Source organism: Schistocerca cancellata, chromosome 9 (genome assembly GCF_023864275.1).
Source record: "Schistocerca cancellata isolate TAMUIC-IGC-003103 chromosome 9, iqSchCanc2.1, whole genome shotgun sequence".
Lineage (NCBI taxonomy): Eukaryota > Metazoa > Arthropoda > Insecta > Orthoptera > Acrididae > Schistocerca > Schistocerca cancellata.
In genome coordinates this window covers 398,710,673-398,722,192 of record NC_064634.1, presented here as the reverse complement: position 1 = coordinate 398,722,192, position 11,520 = coordinate 398,710,673, and the positions used below count along the sequence as shown (strand labels likewise).

Genomic DNA, 11,520 nt, shown 5'->3' with positions numbered 1-11,520 from the left:
CGCTCAAGTAGTCCGCGCAGATGATCCTCCGTCGCTCTTTATGGTCCTCTGTTACGCGGCGAGGATCCCAATGCGCGTACACCTTTGATTACCCCGACTGGTGGACAAGAGTGTCAGCACTATCAAGAGAGACGTCTCGTTAAGCAGCGAAATGTTTGCTTGTGATCCGTTGATCACCTCGCATGAGAATACCCGCACGTTCCAACGTTACAGAAGTGACAGCTGTGTGCGGCCCGCCCAATGACTCACCGTGATTTTGTTGACTGCCAGCTCTCGGTAGACATTCTGCAAGCGCGTATGGATATCTGAGATGCTCTAATTTTACTCCAAAAGAAATTCAATGACAGCTCCCTACTTGGACGCATTCCGTTACAGACGTCATTTTGAAGGCCACGCCTGGCGCCGAGAACTATCATATTTTAGGGGCTGAAGTGGGAATATTCCGCGACGTCGCACAACAAATTCCGCATTTTTTTCAACCGAAATTGGCGGAGAAAAAACTGTATTGCGTTACCTACTGAACGCCCCTCGTATTACCTTACTTGTGGATGTCGGTCGAGTGTTGCCAATGTCCCGCACGAAAATGTTGGCAAATACTGATCTGGATGTTTTTCGAAGTCGTTTTGAAATCTGTGTATTTAAGCTCCATCAGACACACTGATAATTAAGATCACTGTGTTAAATGGCTCGTTCTTTTCAATACTTATTATGTTTGCAGCTGACATTTCTAATCGTCTCGAACGCATGAAATGGCAATACGATATTGTAAGTAAAGTATATAATAATTGCCGGAAATGAAAAATGTTACATCAAGAAGGACGACTTCGAAATTAACCAAACTTTGTGGAGACGTTCATCACATAACGGGTACTCAATGATTAAACTTTCATTCCTTTCCGAACTTACGTCCGTTATCAACATCAGTTCGATGTGTGATCCACACGCACGGCACGTGTACACTCTAGTATTCTCTGTCGCATGGGAGAAAATAATCTCCGAATGTCGTCTCGAGGATTTCCTTTCAATGCCGGAAATACTTGCTGCGTTAGTTCATGAAGATGGCTGACTTGAAGATGGTGTGGAAGTACACGTCTTCTCATAGCAGTCCCAGATATGCTCTATGGCTGACAAGTCAGAGAACTGGATAAGCCAGTCAATATTCCGTACATTTATCAAGATGTTTGTGGTGTGAACTGCAGTATGGGCTCTTGCATTATCCTGGTAGAATATGTGCTCTGATGCCATGGTCTTGAACGATTTGACAACGGGAGCTATCATTCTTGCCAATAATAGCGCGCATTCAGCCTCCCTGCAATTGTTACCATATCAGTACTGTTGTCATATCGAATAGCTTCAAGAGTTGGAGAGATATCTCTGCTTCCCGTTACGTTTCATCAGGTCGTCTAGGCATACCTTGGCGTCGACTAAATAGCCACGAACAGAAGCGTAATGCGTCACTGAACGCTACAGAATGCCACTCAATGTTGCAGTTGACTATAGCTGTACTCTATGCAAGTCTCTGCAGTTCGTGGTTTGGTGTCAGCGGTAAACAACGCATGGTAACTCAGATCTTAAGCGAGTTTCCAGTAATCTATTTCCGGCGGGTCTTAGTGATCCTCTGCCTGTAACCTCTGCACTAGCTTCAGGTGTTATCACCTATGAATTCGTCAGCTCACGTCGAATGATCCTACGATCTTCTTGTAGTGTAGTCCTTCTGGAATGCCTTGTGCCCACTGTTCTTGCCACGCTGTCGTCCTGAATCCATTTCGTCAACACTTGCTCTGCAGCCATTGGACCTATGGTAAACTAACATACACCGACAAGCGACAAACGTCGGCAAGCCCCTGCGTAACAGCAACACTGACTGGAAATTACCAGCTGCTATTAGAGCCGACCAACAGGCCACAGCAGGGAAACCGACGAGCTCGCCCATTGACGCACAAACAATTTGCCAACATCAACCTACACTGTGCATCCGATATATGACCTATCGGACACAAAAACGATGATAAACCTAACTGTTGCAGGTTGCTGACGCCGATCGAAACAGCGGCACTCAGCGGCAGCCGCCAAGCAACAGCACCGCACAAAGTCAAAGGTATCGACGTGTATGATACCCACTACTAACAAAGCCTATCCTTGCACGACCTATCGCAGGCAGCAAGACATCCGCTACTGCTCTTACCACCCCACCTAACTATCGCAGAGGTTTTTTTCCCTTGGCTCTTGCCTTGGTACTTTTTTTCCTCTGCCCTTCAAACCGCTACCCTTCGTTCGACTTCGACCCAATCGATATCCAGATGAGCGCGTATTAATGGTTAACCTTAATCAGACGTACGCAAACATCGCAGTACCCACATCCTGCGACACCTTACTTTAGTGAAAACTAACCCTTATGCAGAGGTGGCAGCAGACCTTTTGAGTTGGCCATCGTGCCGGTGTGGGCGTGGAGGGGCTCCACCTCTGTTGTTTATTTGCAGCCATTGGACTACAGCCGACTGTTTATGCTCGCTCCCATGTCGCTCAGACCAGTGAAAGTCAGTGAATTCTCAAAGCCTCAAGACGGCGGCAAGCTGCATTGAAAGCTATCTTGGCTTGCAGTGTTGCGATCTCCACTTGAAATGTTACAATGATGTTAGATACATCCAACAGCCATCACGTGCTCACAGCAGTCTTCCTTCATGTGTAGCACAGGCGTGCATGGAGGACCGGTTCCGGCTTGGCAGCGTTCTGACAAGGTGCTCATCAAGTAACACATTCAGTTTTTGTCTGTGTATTTATGACGAAATCTAGTACAATCAATGAATGGAACGCTAGAACATATTTCGCAGTTAGACATGCCCAAATAACCACCTGTTCGTCAGAAATAATGCTGAACTTTATCTGATTCTTAATTTCCATATAGATCAAGGTAGACAAAGGTCTAGCTAACTTGTTGGATTCATTGTGGTCTTGCAACCTAAAGCAACCACTCAAAGACACTATTAGTCGCCTTGTTTCGGTTGGATTTAACGCAATTTTTTTTTTCGTTCTTCAAATTCGCCTCACCACCTCAACATGGAAATTAGAGGGACAGCAGGGCTTTTCTCTCTCTTTTTGTTCTGTTGATTTCATCTATAAATACACTCCTGGAAATGGAAAAAAGAACACATTGACACCGGTGTGTCAGACCCACCATACTTGCTCCGGACACTGCGAGAGGGCTGTACAAGCAATGATCACACGCACGGCACAGCGGACACACCAGGAACCGCGGTGTTGGCCGTCGAATGGCGCTAGCTGCGCAGCATTTGTGCACCGCCGCCATCAGTGTCAGCCAGTTTGCCGTGGCATACGGAGCTCCATCGCAGTCTTTAACACTGGTAGCATGCCGCGACAGCGTGGACGTGAACCGTATGTGCAGTTGACGGACTTTGAGCGAGGGCGTATAGTGGGCATGCGGGAGGCCGGGTGGACGTACCGCCGAATTGCTCAACACGTGGGGCGTGAGGTCTCCACAGTACATCGATGTTGTCGCCAGTGGTCGGCGGAAGGTGCACGTGCCCGTCGACCTGGGACCGGACCGCAGCGACGCACGGATGCACGCCAAGACCGTAGGATCCTACGCAGTGCCGTAGGGGACCGCACCGCCACTTCCCAGCAAATTAGGGACACTGTTGCTCCTGGGGTATCGGCGAGGACCATTCGCAACCGTCTCCATGAAGCTGGGCTACGGTCCCGCACACCGTTAGGCAGTCTTCCGCTCACGCCCCAACATCGTGCAGCCCGCCTCCAGTGGTGTCGCGACAGGCGTGAATGGAGGGACGAATGGAGACGTGTCGTCTTCAGCGATGAGAGTCGCTTCTGCCTTGGTGCCAATGATGGTCGTATGCGTGTTTGGCGCCGTGCAGGTGAGCGCCACAATCAGGACTGCATACGACCGAGGCACACAGGGCCAACACCCGGCATCATGGTGTGGGGAGCGATCTCCTACACTGGCCGTACACCACTGGTGATCGTCGAGGGGACCCTGAATAGTGCACGGTACATCCAAACCGTCATCGAACCCATCGTTCTACCATTCCTAGACCGGCAAGGGAACTTGCTGTTCCAACAGGACAATGCACGTCCGCATGTATCCCGTGCCACCCAACGTGCTCTAGAAGGTGTAAGTCAACTACCCTGGCCAGCAAGATCTCCGGATCTGTCCCCCATTGAGCATGTTTGGGACTGGATGAAGCGTCGTCTCACGCGGTCTGCACGTCCAGCACGAACGCTGGTCCAACTGAGGCGCCAGGTGGAAATGGCATGGCAAGCCGTTCCACAGGACTACATCCAGCATCTCTACGATCGTCTCCATGGGAGAATAGCAGCCTGCATTGCTGCGAAAGGTGGATATACACTGTACTAGTGCCGACATTGTGCATGTTCTGTTGCCTGTGTCTATGTGCCTATGGTTCTGTCAGTGTGATCATGTGATGTATCTGACCCCAGGAATGTGTCAATAAAGTTTCCCCTTCCTGGGACAATGAATTCACGGTGTTCTTATTTCAATTTCCAGGAGTGTATAAGTACTTTCATCTTGATCTTCCTCTTGTTTCTGTTTAAAATAATTATTTACATAATTATACAATCTCATTTCATTTAGTTCTCTACCTGTTTCTCGTCCGCCACACTTCATATTTATTAAATGTTCCCCCATTTCCTCCATTATCGCTAGCTTCCCTCACGCCTGAAGTCATTTCTACATCTGCAGGATACTCTCCAACCATCATAACATGCTGCATGCTCCCTACCAAGAAGTTCTCAATGTACTCACGTATTTCGTTTGATATCTCGTACGATATTACTTTTATACACTTCAGCATTGCACAGAATCTAATTCTTTTCAGAAACCAAGAAACACTGCGTCTATCTGAGTGCCTTGGTCCATGGCTTTCAGAATGCCATGTGAGGAAAGCATGAGTTCGGTGTCGCATGACCGATGTTTTCGGAATCCTTCCTGGTTGGCATGATGAAAGCCATTCTGTTTGAGGTACATTATGTAAACATTGTCACCAAATGCACAATGCGATTTAGAGTGAGATATTCATTCTTCTTCTTATTTTCAAGCTATATACTGCCAAGTAATCTAATAGTCAATTCTTTCACTGCACTACTCGTGAATAAGTTCTAAGTAGGTTCTGAGAGGGCTCTCATTGCATATTCTGTGTTCGGGTCAGTGAAGGGTGATATCTCTGGGTTCGTTAGGATAGGTTAGTATCACTTTTTGAAATCTGCGCGAAGCTCACTTTAGCATGAGAAATCATTCGCGTTTTGGTAGAGATGCAGAAATATTTCTTTGGATCTGTACACCAATCACACTCCTAAGTAATTTGACGAACGCACCGTAAACTTCATATTCGGTCCATGCACGAAAAAATAAGTACACATAGCTGGTATCACGACTGAATTACGTTGCTCGGTGTTAAGCTAATACTGCTGTAATAATTATGCCCTAAAGTCCACACTACCACACAGGTAAGAAAAAGAGTAAAAACATATTTTTTTACTCGTTCACTGACACATTTATGTACGACTGGTCACTATAAACGAGAAGTATATACTTTAAAAAGGAGAAGAGAGTAATCGACGCGGCGCAAAAATTACACGCTGGCCAGTGTTTCGGGAAGAAGAAAGTGGCAGAAGTTCGCATCCCGTCTGAATGTTCACGATTTACGTTCTACGTATTTTCTCGAAATTGCGCGCGACGAATGAAAGAAGCGAATTTTCTGTCCTCAGGTGTTCTGATGTTGCCAGGATGTTACATTACGATCATAAACGCAAATTTTTCTCATATCTTCGTAGGAATGAGCAAGCGCTGTCTTTCTAATGGACACTGTCGATGCACGTTAAAGCGCGACTTGGCTAAGGAAAAACTTTTATATGTAAGTTCCAGGGAAGGACTGCTTATTAGCAGTCGTAAAAGCAAGAAGCTAACTACAAACAGCGCTACGCAGTAATTTCTTTGGATAACGCACATATTTAAATAATTATGACGTACATTTCGAGTGTGAGAAGCAAATCCTTTTTTATGACTAAGTGATTACATAAAGAAAAACTAACCTTGTGCACCACCAAGGACCACACCATCTGAAAACAGAAAGATAACAGATCTTATCAGTATATAGAAATTGCGACACTGGAAGAATAATTATAAAAAAAAAGGAAGCGTCGTAGATCCGTATTCGCCCCACAAAACACGTATATGCCTGTTATTTCTGTTAAACGAGTGTCAGATCTCTTTGTTAGTAGAATTATGGTTTAACTTATTCAAAACTCCAGAAGACCGTAATGTGTTGATCTTAAAATTAGTCACATCTAGTTATAGGTTAACAGGAACAACATCAGTGATACTGGGGATGAAGTCTTCCTCTGCGACAGCATCGCACAAAATATAGTCGATTTTCTTTGGACGTTGTATTTGGCTGAAACTGAGTAGACAAAAAAGGGGGGATTTGATAAAATATTGAGCTCTCATTTGGAAATAGTTGGGTTTAATCCCTTTCAAGCTATCGAGATTTCCGTGAGAGATGGCTATCGACAGTAAGGAGTTGCAGAGAAGTCCACTGTATCGACATAAGCCCTGCTAAAATAGCCAAGTTTATTCCAAAGTGTCTGCTTGACATTTCGACGATAGATCTTGCCTAGTAAACTGACTGTTTGTTATAAAAGGACACTACGAAAGCAACCACTGACGATGACAGTTCGTAGTAATAGACGGAAAGTCATCGAGTATAACAGAAGTAATATCCGGCGTTCTCCAAGGAAGTGTTATAGGCCCTCTATTGTTCCTGATCTATATTAACAACATAGGAGACAATCTGAGTAGCCGTCTTAGATTGTTTGCAGATGATGCTGTCATTTACCGTCTTGTAAAGTCATCAGATGACCAAAACGGTTTGCAAATTGATTTAGATAAGATATCTGTATGGTGCGAAAAGTGGCAATTGACCCTGAATAAAGAAAAGTGTGAAGTTATTCACATGAGTACTAAAAGAAATCAGCTAAATTTGGATTACGCGATAAGTCACACAGATCTGAGGGCCGTAAATTCAACTAATACTTAGGGATTACAAATACAAATAACCTAAATTGGAACGATAACATTGATAATATTGTGGGTAGAGCAAACCAAAGACTGCAATTCATTGGCAGAACACTTAGAAGGTGCAACAGGTCTATTAAAGAGACTGCTTACATCACGCTTGTCCGCCCTATCTCGGAGTATTGCTGTGCGGTGTGGGATCCGCATCAAGTGGGACTGACGGATGATATCGAAAAAGTACAAAGAAGGGCTATATATGACGGTAGTATCTGTTCCCGAAAGAACAGTTACCGTGGATGACCATGCAGCTTTGCTAGAAATGAAATGATAATTAAATGGACACCCTAGCTGCAAACAGGCGTTGATGTACTTCATTGGGGACATGTTGGAAATGTGTGTCCCGACCGGGATTCGAACCCGGGATCTCCTGCTTACATGGCAGACGCTCTATCCATCTGAGCCACCATGGGCACAGAGGATAGTGCGTCTGCAGGGACTTATCCCTTGCACGCTCCCCGTGAGATCCACATTCCCAACATGTCCACACCACTACATTCGTAGTGCGCCTAATAGATGTTTGCCCATCATACTCATTACTCGTGGTAGATTAATCTACCAAGTCCCCTACGAGTTCGGGCATAGCGTGTGCGTTCGCACAAGAAGGTCAACGGCCGGGAAGCCATATTTTAGCTATATATAGGCGCACTACGAATGTAGTGGTGTGAACATGTTGGGAATGTGGATCTCACGGGAGCGTGCAAGGGATAAGTCCCTGCAGACGCACTATCCTCTGTGCCCACGGTGGCTCAGATGAATAGAGCGTCTGCCATGTCAGCAGGAGATCCCGGGTTCGAGTCCCGATCGGGGCACACATTTTCAACATGTCCCCAATGAAGTATATCAACGCCTGTTTGCAGCTAGGGTGTCCATTTAATTATCATTTCATACAAAGAAGGGCAGCTAGTTTTGTATTATCGCGAGATTGGGGGGATAGTGTCACAGACATAACACGTGAACTGGACTGGCAATCATTAAAACAAAGGCGTTTTTCGTTGCGATGGGATCTTCTCATGAAATTTCAATCGGCTTTTTTCTCCTCAGATTGCGAAAACATTCTTTTGGCACCCACCTACATAGGGAGAAATGATCATCACGATAAAATAAGAGAATCAGGGCTCGCACAGAAAAAATTAAGTGCTCGTTTTCCAGAGTGGAACGGTAGAAAGGCAGCTTGAAGGTGGTTGACTGAACCCTCTGCCAGGCACTTTATTGTGAATAGCAGAGTAATCACGTAGATGGAGATGGAGGTGTAGATGACCACAGTAGAAGTCGCTGAAGACTCTGCATGTACATCCACATAATATACACTGTGTATCAGGAGGAGTGGTCGGTATTCAGGGATATGGAAGGGACGCTAATTTGAAGCAGAAAAGGTCCATTAAATATGGTCTCTAAAATGAAATGTGTAATTTAAGAGCAATGAGAACTTCTTCATCTTCAGTATTGTAAAACAAATATCTTCTGCGGCAAGCTCTTTGATTTCCATATTCAGTGAGAAGGTAGTATGGACTAAAACAACAAAAAATTGTCTCGCAAATAAGAGTTCTAAAACGCATACCTTGAGAGCTGTGACTACTTGTTCAGTAGAAGAGATGTGTTTCACAGTAACGAAGATGAACAAGTGCTCATAGCTTTTGTTTACTGGACTTTTTTTCTTGTTTTGGTGGCTAATACCTCATCTCGAAATGTGGAAAGCAAAAAGCTTGCAGAAGAGGAGATCTGTTTCAAGGTATAGAATGTGAAGAAGTGCTCATAGCTCTTAATGTACACATTTTAGAACCCTCATCTACTAGACTGTTTTTGCTTCGAATGATCGTTCCTAGCATATCCCTATACTCTGTCTATTCCTCGTGCGACATCCTGTATATGATATACTGCGCAAGCAAGAGGTGACGGAATGTCCATCGTGCCAATTTAACCGATTATTCGTGCTATGCTCTTTGCGTATCGACCGAAGGGAAAATAAATGGCTGAAAGCCGCCGCAAGAGCCCTAATCTGTTTTGTCTTTTTCTCGTGATCCCTGTAGTATAATGCTCGCAGTCTCCTTTCAATAGAGGTCATAAATGCACCCAGTAGGATTTCGTGAGAACTGGTTGGCTCTGAGCACTATGCGGCTTAACTTCTGAGGTCATCAGTCGCCTAGAACTTAGAACTAATTAAACCTAACCAACCTAAGGACATCACACACATCCATGCCCGAGGCAAGATTCGGACCTGCGACCGTAGCGGTCGCTCGGCTCCAGAATGTAGTGCCTAAAACCGCACGGCCACTCCGGCCGGCTTCGTGAGAACTGCTTCAGCTTTTTTCTACCTACCGTATTTCATTTATTACCATTTTATTAATTTTTTAATATAACACAATGAACGTAAGGGCGGTCCCAACACTCTTATTCAGGTTTTATTATTTCCTATATTTCTTTCACCTTGCCGCGCCGCCCGTTTCCGTGTGTGCTTCACACTTTCCTGTCAATCCGACACTTGTCTGTCCGCTAAGTACTACGCCGGTATCGGCCCGTGTCTGTTCTCTTAGTGATACTTCGGATGCATACGGTAAGCGCAGGAATTTTGTTCTGTTTCATTGGTTTTCCTTGGCACTCGTTTTATGTTTCCACCCTTCTTACTTTCATTACGGGTTTCTGTATTTCATTATACTTTAGACGATTTTACTACGTTTATACAGTAATACTGTCCATTTCGTGGCCTCCGAGTGAGAAAAATACAGCAGAAATTTACTAGTTTCACCCAGTGCTTGATGCGGTTGATATATTTTTGCTATCTAACCCTCCATTTTTCAAAGGTGTGGCATTTACCGTGGCCATTTTCTTCAATCCGCCACTCTTCTTTTAACTATCCTACCTTTTAAGGACGTTTCAATACAACACGAGTGACAAGCGAAACGCCCCATCACCCCCCCCCCCCCCCTCACATTTAGTTGTAACATGGTCCAGTGGATAGCCCGTCGAAAACGGAACACAGATCAAGAATAAAAAGAGGCAGAAGGTGTGCTGGCTGTACTATGAAAAAAGAAGCAAAATCGAAACAGTGAACGATCCAAACTCAAGAAGTGCAACGTCGAGCGAATTTATTAATAAATGGCGTAGTGGTTACGTGGTCATGGTGTTGGACAGCGAAGGGAGAGATCGGTGTTCGCATCTCCCTCGTGCCCCCTTTTCTTTTCCCTCAGAAAATTCAGAACTGCCCGTCCGGTCACTGATGTGTCTGTTCGCTGTATTCAGATTTGTGTTCAAATGGGTCAAATGGCTCTGGAAGCACAATGGGACTTAACATATGAGGTCATCAGTCCGCTAGACTTAGAACTACTTAAATCTAACTAACCTAAGGATATCACATACATCCATGCCCGAGGCAGGATTCGAACCAGCGACCGTAACAGCAGCTCGGTTCCGAACTGAAGCGCCTAGATCCTCTAGGCCACAGAGGCCTGCTCAGATTTGTGTTTGTGTCGTGGTTTAACAACCGTATGCAACAGCGATGAGTAAGAAAGGGAAACCCAGATGTTCGTACCTCCTATTTGTTCTACACAAGTGCCGTATGTTATGACTCTTCCGTTCTGTTTTGGAAGTTTTGACTCTTCCGTTCTGCAAATCCTTACAATAGTCCAGCGACGGCGCTCACCAACAGACGACATCATCGTCGCTCAACAGTCTTACAGTGCTGTTGTCCTATCTGATACATCGTTTATGTATGAGTCCGCCTCCATAGCTTAGTGGTCACTACAGCAAATTGCCAGGCGAGGGGCCCGGATTTGATTCCCGGCTGTGTCGGTTATTTCCTCCGCTCGGGGACTGGTTGTCCTCATATCATCACATCATCCCCATCGACACGCAAGTCGACGAAGTGGTGTCAACTAAAAATACTTGCAAGAGGGCAACGCGTTTATCCCACTTCAGGCCCCACCCACACGATATTCCATTCCAGAATTTTAGAGGATGTGGTTACATTCGTTTCGATATATCATTCGTCGAACTAGGTTCAGATAGTCAAATATTCATTGAGTTAATCACATACCTGCGAATACACTCCGTGTGATCCTATCGTGATTAATAGCCGACGACGTGGTACAGTATCGAAAGCCTTTCGGAAATCTAGGCGCAGTGTTATTCACCTAGCTCACTGTAGTGGACATCTGGGAAAGGAATCAGCAATATATATAGCCGGCAAAGAAAGGAAACAGAAGGTAGCACACATGCGAGGATATGCAAGTTTAAATCTATACATACACCCTCTGCGGGAGTGGCATCAGCAAATTTACAATTAGCTGCAGCTCGCTTTGGTGTTTACAGTTAAGCGAGCCGTTCTCAACAAGTCACATACTGAAAATATACAATTAACTAACATGTCAGAATTTTGGTTTTTCTGTTCAGCTTCGTGA

The 11,520-nt window shown here is 45.2% G+C and overlaps 1 non-coding gene across 1 annotated transcript; it reads right to left on the bottom strand.

Moving 5' to 3' along the window:
* Positions 1–7,462: 7,462 nt before the first annotated feature.
* On the bottom strand, positions 7,463–7,537 carry Trnat-ugu (transfer RNA threonine (anticodon UGU)). Its single transcript has one exon. It is a non-coding gene; the product is annotated as a tRNA-Thr (tRNA).
* Between the last annotated feature and the right edge of the window lie 3,983 nt (positions 7,538–11,520).